Source organism: Phyllobates terribilis, unplaced genomic scaffold (assembly GCF_046119375.1).
Source record: "Phyllobates terribilis strain yellow unplaced genomic scaffold, ASM4611937v1 Scaffold_12__6_contigs__length_324123572, whole genome shotgun sequence".
Lineage (NCBI taxonomy): Eukaryota > Metazoa > Chordata > Amphibia > Anura > Dendrobatidae > Phyllobates > Phyllobates terribilis.
In genome coordinates this window covers 78,012,745-78,028,247 of record NW_027362772.1, presented here as the reverse complement: position 1 = coordinate 78,028,247, position 15,503 = coordinate 78,012,745, and the positions used below count along the sequence as shown (strand labels likewise).

General features: G+C 46.2%; 1 long non-coding RNA gene across 1 annotated transcript in view; it reads right to left on the bottom strand.

Annotated features, from left to right (window-relative positions):
* The window catches only part of LOC141172137 (uncharacterized), a 54,967-nt gene extending 41,194 nt beyond the window's left edge, over positions 1–13,773 (bottom strand). Inside the window, exon 1 of the long non-coding RNA XR_012252426.1 lies at positions 12,436–13,773. This is a non-coding gene — a long non-coding RNA (uncharacterized lncRNA). The remainder of the gene's footprint in view (positions 1–12,435) is intronic.
* Positions 13,774–15,503: the final 1,730 nt, after the last annotated feature.

Sequence of the window (15,503 nt, the reverse complement as noted above, 5' to 3'; positions counted from 1 at the left end):
TGGGAACTCCTTCAAGATTGTTGGAAGACCATTTCCGGTGACTACCTCTTGAAGCTCATCAAGAGAATGCCAAGAGTGTGCAAATCAGTCATCAAAGCAAAAGGTGGCTACTTTGAAGAACCTAGAATATAAGACATATTTTCAGTTGTTTCACACTTTTTTGTTAAGTATATAATTCCACATGTGTTAATTCATAGTTTTGATGCCTTCAATGTGAATGTACAATTTTCATAGTCATGAAAATACAGAAAAATCTTTAAATGAGAAGGTGTCTAAACTTTTGGTCTGTACTGTACACTTTACCTTTTCTGAAAGGCCACAAATGCTGCAACACCATTAACAAGAGGCACCACTAACCAAACAACACCATGAAGACCAAGGTGATCTACAAACAAGTCAGGGACCAAGTTTTTGAGAAGTACAAGTCAGGGTTGGGGTATAAAAAAATATCACTATCTCTGATGAGATTGAGCACCATAAAACCCGTTATCTTCAAATGGAAAGAACATGATACCACAACAAACCTGCCAAGAGAGGGACCTCACCAAAACTCTCAGCCCTGGCAAGGAGGGCATTAAACAGAGAGGGAGCACAGAGACCAAATGGAACCCTGAAGAAGCTGCAGAGTTTCCAAGCACAGACTGTGGTATCTGTCCACGACCACAATAAGCCGTACACTCCATAGAGGTGGCCTTAATGGAAGAGTGGCCAGAAAAAAAACTCTACTTACACACAAAAATTGTAAGGCTCATTTTGAGTTTGCCAAAATACATGTGGGAGACTTCCCAAATGTATGGAGAAAGATGTTGTGGTCAAATGAGACCAAAATTTAACTTTTTGGCCACTAAGGTAAAAAGAAATGCCTGGCGCCAAACCAACACGGCTCATCACTAGTGTTGAGCCACCCCCGTAGTGTTCGAGTTCGGTTCGGTTCGTCGAACACCCGTGTGTTCGCCGAACTGTTCGTCGAACTGTTCGTCGAACACCTTCGAACACCGTTAAAACCAATGGCAGGCAAACAAAAACACATAGAAACACATAGAAAACACCTTCAAAGGTGTCCAAAAGCTGACAAACTGCTCAGAAGACACAACTAACACATGGAAAAGTGACAAGTACATATAGTCATGCGAAAAGAAAAGAGGTGGAGGAGTAAAAGGAGGGGGAGACACAGATATAGGCATGTCATGCCCTTCTAAAATCCAAAAAGTGAGAAGCCGAGACGGCCAGTCCGCTCCTGCCCGTGCCACCTCCGTGTCGCCGGGTTTGTGCCAGAGCCGCGGTGAACCCTGACGGCCAGCCCCCCTCTCCCAATACTGGTGCCTGTCCGCTGGTGGGTCGAGAGAGCCCCCCTGTGGTGGAGGCAGCTCTAAGCTTTTTAATTTAAATTGTCCCTCTAATTTGAATGAATACACTTTAAATCCATTTACAAGGATCTATTGGAGGGCAAGTCTCATGCCAGCAGCCGCGTAATTCCAGCTCCAGTAGCGTCCACTAAAGCTGCTGCAGTTAAAAAGCTTTTATAAGGATCGAGCTCGGCTGTCCACCGCAAGGCATCCTAGTGCCAGTCCCAGCCCCTATGCCTTGGGGTGCCTCCTGATGCTCTTCACTAAGTATCCCGTGGTCCCGAAGCATTTCCTTTGAAAAAATTAAGTGTCCAAACTACAGGTGGTGTAGCTTGCTTAACAGCCGGGATAATCCGCTGACTAGCAGACACTGCTACTAGGCACAAAGTATTTCCTGGGCTAGATGCAGTTAAAAATTTGTAAGTAGATACTCTCGTTGGATGCTGAGAAAGCATTCCATAGAGTCTCCTGGCACGCCATATATGATTCTCTTAAAAAGCTTGGGGTAGGGGTCTAGGGGACCCTTTTATAGCCAAAATCACGGCCCTGTATCACAATACGTCACCTAGGCTGAAGATAAATGGAACTGTAGCACCGAGGGCTCGGTTGCTACAGATGTATTGCACCTCACCCAGAGGTGTGATATCTCACTCTCAGATAAGGATGGAGTGTGGATCAGGACCCGACACCTGCATGCATTACACCACATTGCCGTGGGGCAGGGCGACCAATATGCCCCTGAGATGGGCACGACAGTCCCTGTCCCTGGCTGGAGTGGGGGGAGGGAACACTGAGGAAGGGGAACCCTGCAGTGCAGGAGCAGGGAGGAAGCAGTTCCTGGGTGCATTGAGAAGGGAGTATAAAAGGTGGGCACCATCTTAGTTCAGTGCAGAGAAGTCTGAGCAGAAGTGGCAGGGAGCAGGGGCTCTGCATGAGCTCTGCTCCGGAGGCGGGCCTAGTAACAGAGGCCCAGGCCTGCAAGAGGGAGAAGGAAGGAAGAGGAGCGGAGAAGGCTCCAGGAACGAGGAATGAAGGGATCCCAGGGGTGCGGACGGGCGAGTCGCCACCGCACGCCCGAATCCACCTGCGTGGAGGGGTCAGGCCAAAGGGGGAGACCGGTCCCCGAACTAGTGGAGGCAGGAAACGACCCTCAGCTAGAAACCGGAGGCTCTGACATTTTATGTGGCGCAGCCCCTTGCTCCACCCGCTAGGAAGGCACCACATAGGGTCAGGGAAACTGGCGCCAAGTTTACCAAGAGGAGGCCCGAGGCAGCCGGACAGAAGTGTTGGTAAGAAAGGCCAGACAAAGGACACACAAAGGGGGTCCTGTGAAGCGCTCCAAAGTTATCTGGGAGTTGTCTGAGCCCCTCACCTGGTGAGCACAGTACGACGTGGGCAGCCGTTACCTGCAGACGTGGTCTGGATAATAAGAACTGTGAGTAAAGGCCCTGAACTGCATCACTGACTCCGTGTCGTTACTGCTGCTGCCCTGCACCATCACCCCCATCCTCCGCATACACTGCCCTGAGGCTATACTCCTCCCGTGGGGAGTTATGCTACGCTCTGCTGCACCCACAACACCAGCCTTAGCGGTCTGCCCTGTAGCGGCGGTTCACTCTGACCGCAATCCACGGGTGGCGTAGTCGGACATTTAAACATCAAAACCACATAAATAGTTCCGCCACTGGTTTGACCGCCCTGAGCCACGGAACCGGATCGCCGCCACGAAGACTACAACCACCAGCATCCACCAAAAAGGGTCCGGCTCCGGGTGTCCCAAGGCCCAGGGGGTGCGTCAGAACATTTTCATCACCTTTCACAATCACCAATGGGACAAGGCAGGGATGTCCTCTGTCCCCTCTCTTATACATCCTAGTGACGGAGCACCTGCTCTCATCAATTCGCCATAACCCCAATATTAGGTGGATTGAGGTGGGAGGCACCGAGTACAAGTGCTCTCTATTTGCTGATGATGTCCTAGTATATATCACTCAATCACATATATCCATCCCTGCTGTTATGGCTGAAATAGATCACTTTGTTACATGGTAAAATTTTAAAATCAATGCAGCGAAGTCTGAGGCCCTCGATGTCTCCCTCCCTAAATCCATATAGGATTCCATCCAGTCCAACTTTCCCTTTGCCTGGCCCTCACAGGGTATCAAATACTTAGGAATTCCTATTCATAGAGACCTCTCCCATCTATGTTATCTTAATTTTGGGCCCTTTATTGAACAATTCCATACAGACCACGGTTGGCAAGTTGGAACTGTGAGATTCACTACGTGCACCACTGGTATTTTGTGGAAAAGCACATGTAAGGTTCTGCAACAGTCTCTGCTGATACTCCTGCATGAGTGCATCCCTTTCTATGGCAGGAATAATTTCTGCAAATTTACTTTTGTACCGGGGATCTAACAGTGTGGCAACCCAGTAGTCAGGATTATTTCTAATTCTCACAATTCGAGGGTCATGTTGCAGGTAGTGCAGCAAGAAGGCACTCATGTGTGTTGCGCATCCAGGAGCACCAAGTCCCTGTTGTGTTGGTGGCGAGGTAACAATCATGCTTCCTTCGTCTGTCCTCTCCCCCCAACCTCGCACAACAGAAATGTGATCAAGGTCTCCCTCATCTGATGAGTCTTCCATCAGTTCGTCCTCCACTTCTTCCTGGGCTCCTGCACCTTCCTCACTAGTTTGGCTGCTACCATGCGCCCTGGTAAAATCATCTCCCCCACCCTCACATGCCTGCCGCCCTGGTGCTGCCGACCGTCTGGACCTTGCAGATGTTAGCCCTTCCGCATACAACTCCTCCTCCTCTACTTCCTCCACCTCCTCTTGTGCCACCACCTGACTCCGAATTCTGTTTAACATGTGCTCCAGCATGTAAATCACCGGAATAGTCATGCTGATAATGGCATCGTCAGCACTAAACATCTTCGTCGCCATTTCAAAACTGTGCAGAAGGGTGCATAGGTCCCTGATCTGAGACCACTCCTCCAGCGTGATTTGCCCCACCTCTGAATCTCGTTGGCCCAGGCTATACGTCAGAACGTATTGCACCAGGGCTTGTCGGTGCTGCCACAGTCGCTGCAACATGTGCAGAGTTGAATTCCACCGGGTAGGCACATCGCATTTTAGCCGGTGAAGTGGCAGGCCCAACGACTTCTGTAGAGATGTAAGTCGCTGAGCTGCGGGATGCGAACGGCGGAAGTGAGCACACAGCGACCGTGCCCTCTGCAGAAGGCCATCTAGTCTGGGATAGTGGGCTAAAAATTGCTGGACAACCAGGTTCAACACGTGAGCCATACAAGGCACGTGTGTGACATTGCCCCGGCGAAGGGCCGCACCCAGGTTTGCAGCATTGTCGCACACGGCCTTCCCTGGTTTCAGGTCCAGTGGAGACAACCATTCATGAAATTGGTTCTCCAGAGCTGACCACAACTCCTCAGCTGTGTGACTCACATTTCCAAGACATTTCAATGTAAAAACCGCCTGATGACGTTGAGCCCTACTGCCAGCATAGTAAGGTGTGCAGGATCCCTTCTGCGCAGTTAGAAAGCTTGTGGCATGACCAGACAGGCTTTGGGTGCAGGTGGAAGACCGAGAGGAGGTTGAGGAGGCAGAAGCAGTGGAGGAAAAATGACATAAAGAGGATTGACGCACAACTCGTGGGGACGGCAAGACTTGGACAGCAGCCCCTTGTCCTGCTGTCACCATAGTTACCCAGTGCCCAGTCAGCGACATGTAACGCCCCTGTCCATGCCTACTCGTCCAAGTGTCTGTGGTGAAATGCACCCTGTCACACACAGAGTTTCTCAAAGAAGCGGTGATGTTGTGTGCGACATGCTGGTGGAGCGCAGGCACACCTTTCTTTGAGAAGTAGTGCCGACTGGGCATCTGGTACTGGGGCACTGCGACGGACATAAGGTCTCGAAAATCCTCTGTGTCCACCAGGCGGAAAGGCAGCATTTCTGTAGCCAAGAGCTTGCAGATGGTGAAATTCAACCTCTTAGCTTTCTCATGGCTAGGAGGAAATGGTCTTTTACTTGTCCACATCTGAGGGACCGAGGGCTGGCTATTGTGCTTAGACGGGGTTGATAAGGGTGTCCCCGGCAAACTGCCGGTCTGTGAGGAAGATGCAGGCGGACATGTTAGGTTGCCTTGATCCAAAGGTGGTGCTATCGATGTCGGACAGCGCTCAAGACCAGCTGGTGTTACCACCTCCAAAGAAAATGATGACCTGCCAATCACGCTGGCTGTTGCGGGTAAAGAGGTGGCAGGTCTGCGCCCCAAAACAGGTGTGACTGCTGTCCCCCCAGTCACAGAGGATGAAGAGGCCGCGGATGCACAAGATATGGCAGACGGTGGTTGGCCCGGCCGGCTAGACCGCATTGTAGCACACTGAGCTTCCCACTGCAACTTATGCTTCATGTCCATGTGCCGGTTCATGCATGAAGTACTCAAACTATGTATTTTTTGGCCTCTACTTAGCTTTTGCTGACAAATGTTACAGATAACACGAGTTGGGTCATCTTTATCGATCTGAAAAAATGCCCAGGCTATGCAAGGCTTAGCACCCATGCGACCTGAAGAGCCACCACGACTTGTGGTGAGAGGCAGAGTTGTGTTTGAGGATGCAGTTGTTGACGTGCTTCCAGTACTACGTCTCTGTCCAGGAAGGCGCAACCTGACCTCGTCGTCACTAGCATCTTCCTCCACCTCCTCTGCTGACCTCATCTCTTGGCTGACTGTGGGTTGACAGTAAGTGGGATCTCCGACCTCATCATCATCACCCTGTGCGTTATCACACCCGTCGTCCTCAGAGCCAACCTGTTCCTGCCCTGACAAAAAACTAAAGTTGTCGCTCCAATCAGGTATTTGAGTCTTATCATCGTCTTCCTCATTGTCTCCACCAACAGGAGTTACAGTTTGGGAATGAGGGTCTACATTATGGTCAGAACCTTCTGCGTCTGGTCCTGGATCCGACTCATAAAGATTCTGGGCATCAGTGCAGATCATTTCCTCGTCTGGATTCACAGAAGCGCTGGAGTCGACCTCTGATTCCCAGGCTATAGTATGAGTAAACAGCTCTGCAGACTCAACCATCTGTTCTACCTCATACTCAGACGGGCAGCTGGAGATTTGGGAGCTGTGAGGAAGCAAGTGCGATTTGGGTGACACCTTTGAGGACTGGAGTATTTGTGATGTTGAAGTTGATGTGGAGGAGAGCCCACTTAAAGGAGCACTTGATATCCGTTGAAGCACCTGCTGTTTTTGTGCCTCATCTGGAATTTGTAGCGATTGGCGTGGCCGTAAGAAAGGGATCTTATCACATTGTCCGCTAAAAGAAGTAGACATTTTAGTTTGGCTGGAAGATGGCCTTTCTTCTGCACCTACCCCACGGACACAACCTTTTTTCCCCTTCCCAACACGCCTATTCCCCTTTCCACCAGCAGCAGGCCTTTTTCCACTCATTTTGGTGGTTAACTAATTCACAACTCTGGAGTTGTTTGCACAAAAAAACAATGGATGGTAACCGAGCAGAGCTGAGTGGCCAAACTGTGGTATTAGGCCAAAACTATTGGCTGGGTTAGATGCAGAAAAAAATTATTTTTAATTTGCAACCTGATGGAGGTCAGTATAGATGGACTAATAGACCAAGTCCCACACACCGCTAGAAGCCCAAATATTTTTTCAGAGCTAGATGCAGAAAATTTTTTTATTCAATTTGCAACCTGATGGAGGTCAGTATAGATGGACTAATAGACCAAGTCCCACACACTGCTAGAAGCCCAAATATTTTTTCAGAGCTAGATGCAGAAAAAAAATATTTTTAATTTGCAACCTGATGGAGGTCAGTATAGATGGACTAATAGACCAAGTCCCACACACCGCTAGAAGCCCAAATATTTTTTCAGAGCTAGATGCAGAAAAAAATTATTTTTAATTTGCAACCTGATGGAGGTCAGTATAGATGGACTAATAGACCAAGTCCCACACACCGCTAGAAGCCCAAATATTTTTTCAGAGCTAGATGCAGAAAAAAATTATATTCAATTTGCAACCTGCTGGAGGTCAGTATAGAAGGACTAATAGAACAAGTCCCACACACTGCTAGAAGCCCAAATATTTTTTCAGAGCTAAATGAAGAAAAAAATTATTTTTAATTTGCAACCTGATGGAGGTCAGTATAGATGGACTAATAGACCAAGTCCCACACACTGCTAGAAGCCCAAATATTTTTTCAGAGCTAGATGCAGAAAAAAATTATTTTTAATTTGCAACCTGATGGAGGTCAGTATAGATGGACTAATAGACCAAGTCCCACACACTGCTAGAAGCCCAAATATTTTTTCAGAGCTAGATGCAGAAAAAAATTATTTTTAATTTGCAACCTGATGGAGGTCAGTATAGATGGACTAATAGACCAAGTCCCACACACCGCTAGAAGCCCAAATATTTTTTCAGAGCTAGATGCAGAAAAAAATTATATTCAATTTGCAACCTGCTGGACGTCAGTATAGAAGGACTAATAGAACAAGTCCCACACACTGCTAGAAGCCCAAATATTTTTTCAGAGCTAAATGAAGAAAAAAATTATTTTTAATTTGCAACCTGATGGAGGTCAGTATAGATGGACTAATAGACCAAGTCCCACACACTGCTAGAAGCCCAAATATTTTTTCAGAGCTAGATGAAGAAAAAAATTATTTTTAATTTGCAACCTGATGGAGGTCAGTATAGATGGACTAATAGAACAAGTCCCACACGCTGCTAGAAGCCCAAATATTTTTTCAGAGCTAAATGAAGAAAAAAATTATTTTAAATTTGCAACCTGATGGAGGTCAGTATAGATGGACTAATAGACCAAGTCCCACACACTGCTAGAAGCCCAAATATTTTTTCAGAGCTAGATGCAGAAAAAAATTATATTCAGTTTGCAACCTGATGGAGGTCAGTATAGATGGACTAATAGAATGATGCTATGCCCAAAAGATTTTACTTCACTAGGTGCAGTAAAAAAATTGGTATTCTATACACAGGTGGTATATCTTGCAACACAGATAGGCTACTCCACTGACTAACACACTCTGCAATAGGCCAAAAAGGATTAGCTTTGCTAGATTCAGCCAAATGCTGTGAAAAAAACTTGCACAGCACTGGCACAGACCTGCCTGGCAAAAACTGATAGGAACTGATGTAACCTAGTCCTGAAAAGGACTCCAATTACAATTAGTCTTTACTCCCACAATCTATCTATTTAAGAGCACAGACCTGCCTGATAAAAGTCGTAGGAAATGCTGTAACCTAGTCCTTAAAAGGACTGCAATCACAACTATTCCCTACTCCCAAGCTATCTGTATATTTGTGCGAAAATTGGCTTGAAATTAACAAGGTATAGCGCACACAGCAACAGCGGTGCCGTCTAACACGCAGCTGCAGCAGTGAGAAAATGGTGGCGACGGGGAAAATGGCTTGGTCTTATAGGGCAAGGACATGTGACATACACTGCCAATCACACATGCCCTTGCTTGTGTGAAAAAAAGCACTTCGCTCCGTGTGTGCGCTGCTGATAGGCTGACAGATTGCACCTCCCCACTGCAAATGCGGGAAAGAGAAAAAAAAATGGAGATCTTCATTGTTCCTGCAGAGATCCATCCCCTGCCCCTCCCCCCGCCCCGCTGTACACTCAAACTGCGTATTAACATTAATTTTCATCATTACTGAGAAAAAATCCAGTTATGATTTTGGTGCACGAACAGTTATCGAACATAACCTCGAACAGCCGAATTTTTCTCAAATTGTTCGTGTTCGCCGACCGGCTCGAACACCGCCCAAAACAGCTCGAATTTGAGATTGGCGAACAGTTCGAGTAGAACAACGCTCATCTCTACTCATCACTCCAAAAATACAATCCCCACAGTGAAATGGTGGTGGTAGCAATACGCTGTGGAGGTGATTTTTGGCAGCAGAGACAGGGAAAATGGTCAGAGTCGAGAGAAAGATGGATGGTGCGAAATACAGGGATACCCTTGAGCAAAACCTGTTTCAAACTGTCAATGATTTGAGATGGAGGTTCACCTTCCAACAAGACAATGACCCAAATTATACTGCTAAAGCAACAGTCAAGTGGTGTAAGAGGAAAGGTGTAAATGTTTTGGAGTGGCCTAGACAAAACCCAGACCTTAATCCAGAGGAAAAAAAACATCTAACTTGAAGGAGCGGGAGCAGTTTTGCCTTTAGGTACAGGCAAAAATGCCAGTGGCAAAATGTGGAAAACTCAGAGACTTATCCAAAACAACTTGCAACGGTAACTGACGCAAAAGGAGGCTCTACAAAGTACTGATCTTAGGGGGGTGAATTGACGTTTTCAGTTATTTTGTCCTATTTGTTGTTCGCTTCACAATAAAAAGAAAACCAAATGTTCACAGTTGTCAGCATGTTCTTTACATGAACTCATGCAAACTGCCAAAGAAAACAGTGAAATTCCAGGTTGTGAAATAGTAAAACATGAAAAATGCCAAGGGTGGGGTGAATATTTTCTGAAGCCGCTATATATATATTTATATACAGTGGAGAAAATAATTATTTGATACACTGCTGATTTTGCAAGTTTTCCCACCTGTAAGGTCTGTAATTTTTATCGTAGGTACACTTCAACTGTGAAAGACAGAATCTAAAAAAAAAAAAATCACATTTTATGATTTTTACATAATTAATTAGCATTTTATTGCATGAGATAAGTATTTAATACAATGGAAAAACAGAACTTAATATTTGGTACAGAAACCTTTGTTTGCAATTACTGAGGTCAGACGTTTCCTGTAGTTCTTGACCAAGTTTGCACACACTGCAGCAGGGATTTTGGCCCAGTCCTCCATACAAATCTTCTCCAGATCTTTCAGGTTTCGGGGCTGTCGCTGGGCAACACTGAGTTTCAGCTCCCTCCAAAGATTTTCTATTGAGTTCAGGCCTGGAGACTGGCTAGGCCACTCCAGGACCTTAAAATGCTTCTTACGGGGCCACTCCTTAGTCGATCTGGCTGTGTGTTTCAGGTCATAGTCATGCTGGAAGACCCAGCCACGACCCATCTTCAATGCTCTTACTGAGGGAAGGAGGTTGTAGGCCAAAATCTTGCGATACATGACCCCATCCATCCTCCCTTCAATACGGTGCAGTCGTCCTGTCCTCTTTGCAGAAAAGCACCCCCTAAAGTATGATGTTTCTGCCTCCATGCTTCACGGTTGGGAAGGTGTTCTAGGGGTTGTTCTCATCCTTCTTCTTCCTCCAAACATGACGAGTGGAGTTGATACCAAAAAGTTATATTTTGGTCTCATCTGACCACATGACCTTCTCCCATGCCTCCTCTGGATCATCCAGCTGGTCATTGGCGAACTTCAAACGGGCCTAGACATGTGCTGGCATGAGCAGGGAGACCTTGCGTGCCCTGCAGGATTTTAATCCATGATGGCGTAGTGTGTAACTAACGGTAATGTTTGAGAATGTGGTCACAGCTTTCTTCAGGTCATTGACCAGGTTCTCCCATGTAGTTCTGGGCTGATTCCTGACCTTTCTCAGAATCATTCTTACCCCACGAAAAGAAATAGTGCATGGAGCCCCAGACAGAGGAAGATTGACAGTCATTTTTTGTTTCTTTCATTTTCTAATAATTGCGCAAACAGTTGCTGCCTTCTCAACATGCTGCTTGCCTATTATCATGTAGCCCATCCCAGCCTTGTGCAGGTCTACAATTTTGTCCCTGGTGTCCTTAGACAGCTCTTTGGTCTTGGCCATGGTGGAAAGGTTGGAGTGTGATTGAGTTTGTGGACAGGTGTCTTTTATACAGGTAACAAGTTCAAACAGTTGCAATTAATACAGGTAATGAGTGCAGAGTAGGAGGGCTTATTAAAGAAAAACAAACAGGTCTGTGAGACCCAGAATTCTTGCTGGTTGGTGGGTGATCAAATACTTATTTCATGCAATAAAATGCAATTTAATTATGTAAAAATCAAACAATGTTATTTTCTGTTTTTTTTTATTTTTAGATTCAGTCTCTCACAGGTACCTACGATAAAAATTACACACCTGTTATGATAGGGGACGGGCACACTACTGATAAGCAATTATAAATACAGGGTCCAACATCATTTGGAGAAGAAAAATATATTGAATAAGGGGAGGAAAAAGCACCACACAAGGATGTGCACATCCGATATATAGGTAAAATATATAATTTTATTAAGCCCAAGGACACAGGGGAGATTAAAAACACTTAAGAAACAAGCATATATACTTCCCCAGGTGAATATATAAAATATCAATATAGGCAGCAACCTATGCACTACACAGTAATAAAAATAAACAAGTACGGTACATGTGATCTGTTCCACAGTTGATAATGAATGCACCTAACTGTATAAGTTATAGAAAAATAATGATGGCCATCAAAAAGTAGATATATCAAATCGTATAGCCTATACAGATATCACACAAGTTAATATAGAGACCACCCCAGACCAAATCAGAGTAATATGGTCACAGTCATAGGTCACAAAAGTTGTATACGTCATATGTGTAGTCCAGAGTAGTCCCAGTATCAAGAAGGGTCCTAATCTGTATGTGGTATGAACACCATATGGAGCAAAATAAGGGGTACCCAAATCTAGCCAACAAAAAGGCCCCAAATAGCAAGAGGGTCTCAGATTCAGGGAAAATCAGCGGTAAAAAAAATTACATGTTTATTGCAAGTGACAGGTCCTCCAATTCTTTCAGGATATGTATGGGTTTCCATATCATTGGAAATCTTCATTGCTTACTCTCAGAGTATAACACTTTGTCCATCATATGATCAGGACTGATTGCTTTCCGCTGGAAGCAAATCATGAAGGCTCCTATGAAATGGCAGCAAGCAGAGATCTTAGACATGGATATAGAAAGTATACCGGAAAACTGTAAAAGTTTTACAACAGTTTTCAAGTGACTTGTTTAAGAAACATGAAACGAACTATGAGAAAATACAATAGGTGTTTATGTCATGGGACAGAAACAACTCGGTGAGCCCAAAAATAGATCCCCTCCCGGTTCTCACCGACATATAGAGATGATCAGCTGATTGCATTGTTGGATGAAATCTTTGTACCGCGGGATGGGTAGCATTGTCTACCGCTTGACTTTCCCCCTCTGTACAAAAACAAACATCTTAGGTGTGCCTGTGCACTATGACATGAGATGATCGCGCGTCAACTGAGCCCCTCCTTAGGTCTGCTATAATCCCTCATAGACACTCGCTGGACTGGAATTTCAACATGGAAGGGAGGACATGGTCTTGTCAAGTTCCAACTAGTTTTTTATGCATTGTGAGGATATACAGATTGCACTTTACCTCTCCCACTGTACCTGCATCACCAGAGCTGGTTTATCTCGCTTTAGTTAATCTCTATTACTGTGTTTTGTTATACTTAAGATTTCTTCAGATAAATATACGCCCTATTCCTCGCCTTCTGAGAAAAAATACATCGCATACTGCGCTTTCCAAGAAAAAAAATACACCCATACTGCACCCTCTGAAAAAAAATTACCGTACTGCGCCCTCTTAAAAAAAAAATCACCCGTACTGCTCCCCCTGAAAAAAATATCCCTATAGTGCGCCCCCTGAAAAAAATATCCCTATAGTGCGCCCCCCTGAAAAAAATATACCCATAGTGCGCCCCCTGAAAAAAATACATCCATACTGCGTCACCTGAAAAAAATACATCCATACTGTGCCACCTGAAAAAAAAATTACCGCACTACGCCCCCTGAAAAAAAAGTACCCGTACTGCACCCCCTGAAAAAAATGTACTCATACTGCTTCCCTGAAATTTTTATTACCCGTACTGCACTCCCTGAAAAAAATATCCCTATAGTGCACCCCCTGAAAAAAAATATACCCATAGTGCGCCCCCTGAAAAAAATACACCCATACTGCGCCCCCTGAAAAAAATATCCCTATAGTGCGCCCCCCTGAAAAAAATACTAAAAATTTAGTTGTCCGGTCCGGCAACTCATTGGGACCAGTATAAACCAAACTTTGTTTCCCAAGACTGATGTCCATCTACAGACTGACAAACCAGGGATAAAACATTATTCATCTGCTCATCATCCTCAGAGACTTCATACATCATGGCACAGGCGATATGCCCACCCCTGCCATTAATGATTGATGGTCCCCCCTCTATTATGTCAAAATCACGTAACATCTCCAGCTTTATGAGGCCCATTTATAAGGTGCTAGACAACCCACTTGATCTAAGTGTATGGGTGTCACTAATAAGCGCATGATGGACTACATGTAACCACGTAACTAGAGACTCATCTATGTGTAAGTGTTAAGTAACCACAACTCGTGGAAGAGTACGTGAGTAGCTCTTCAGCAGTATTTTGCACCTGCATGATCTCCCCATTAGTATTATGACTTCTGCATTGCGGCCAAGTGGCATACTAGACCCCCTATGGGCTCCAGAGAAAAATTTGGGCTTGCCCCCACCTCACCTCCAAGTTGTTCAGTTATCTGAGCACATATTGATAGAGACTATGTTAGCAACCCATTAAACAAAATAATAATACACTTTCGATATATAAATCTGATGGAAAAACATAAAAAAAAAGTAGTACTTCTAAATAAGACATATAGATACTGAATAGAGATAGGCGAACCTGAACATTATTATGCGGTGTTCGTACCGGACAGTCACTTTTCAGGCCTGAACGCCGAACACGGCCTTATTCCTAAAGTTCAGTCCAGCGTTCGGGGTAAGTCCATGGTGGTGATGAGAGAGAGGGGAAGAGAGAGAGAAAGAGGGTGGGGGAGAGAGAGGGGGTATTGGTGGGGGGAGAGAGAGATTAAGAGAGGGGGGAAGCTAGAGGGGGGAGAGTGTGGATAGAGAGAGAAGGGGAAGAGAGAGAGTGGAAAGGGAGAGTGGGGATAAAGAGAGGGATAGAGAGAGAGTGGGTATATAGAGAGAGTGGAGTTAGAGAGAGAGTGGGGATAGAGAAGGGGGACGAGAGAGAGGGAAGAGACAGAGATGGGGAAGAGAGAGAGAGGGGGAGAGAGAGAAGGGGGAAGAGAGAGAGGGGGGGAAGAGAGAGAGGGGGGAAGAGAGAGAGAGAGGGGGAAGAGAGAGAAAGGGGGAAGAGAGAGAGAGGGGAAAGAGAGAGAGAGGGGGGAAGAGAGAGAGAGGGGGAAGAGAGAGAGAGAGGGGGGAAGAGAGAGAGAGAGGGGGAAGAGAGAGAGAGAGGGGGAAGAGAGAGAGAGGGGGAAGAGAGAGAGAGGGGGAAGAGAGAGAAAGGGGGGAAGAGAGAGAAAGGGGGAAGAGAGAGAGTGGAAAGGGAGAGTGGGGATAAAGAGAGGGATAGAGAGAGAGTGGGTATATAGAGAGAGTGGAGTTAGAGAGAGAGTGGGGATAGAGAAGGGGGACGAGAGAGAGGGAAGAGACAGAGATGGGGAAGAGAGAGAGAGGGGGAGAGAGAGAAGGGGGAAGAGAGAGAGAGGGGGAGAGAGAGAAGGGGGAAGAGAGAGAGGGGGGAAGAGAGAGAGGGGGGAAGAGAGAGAGAGAGGGGGAAGAGAGAGAAAGGGGGAAGAGAGAGAGAGGGGGAAGAGAGAGAGAGGGGGAAGAGAGAGAGAGGGGGAAGAGAGAGAGAGAGGGGGAAGAGAGAGAGAGAGGGGGAAGAGAGAGAGAGAGGGGAAGAGAGAGAGAGGGGGAAGAGAGAGAGAGGGGGAAGAGAGAGAAAGGGGAAGAGAGAGAAAGGGGGAAGAGAGAGAGTGGAAAGGGAGAGTGGGGATAAAGAGAGGGATAGAGAGAGAGTGGGTATATAGAGAGAGTGGAGTTAGAGAGAGAGTGGGGATAGAGAAGGGGGACGAGAGAGAGGGAAGAGACAGAGATGGGGAAGAGAGAGAGAGGGGGAGAGAGAGAGGGGGAAGAGAGAGAGAGGGGAGAGAGAGAAGGGGAAGAGAGAGAGGGGAAGAGAGAGAGGGGGGAAGAGAGAGAGAGAGAGAGAGAGAGGGGGGAAGAGAGAGAAAGGGGAAGAGAGAGAGAGGGGGAAGAGAGAGAGAGGGGGAAGAGAGAGAGAGGGTGGAAGAGGAGAGAGTGGGGGGAAGAGAGAGAGAGAGGGGGAAGA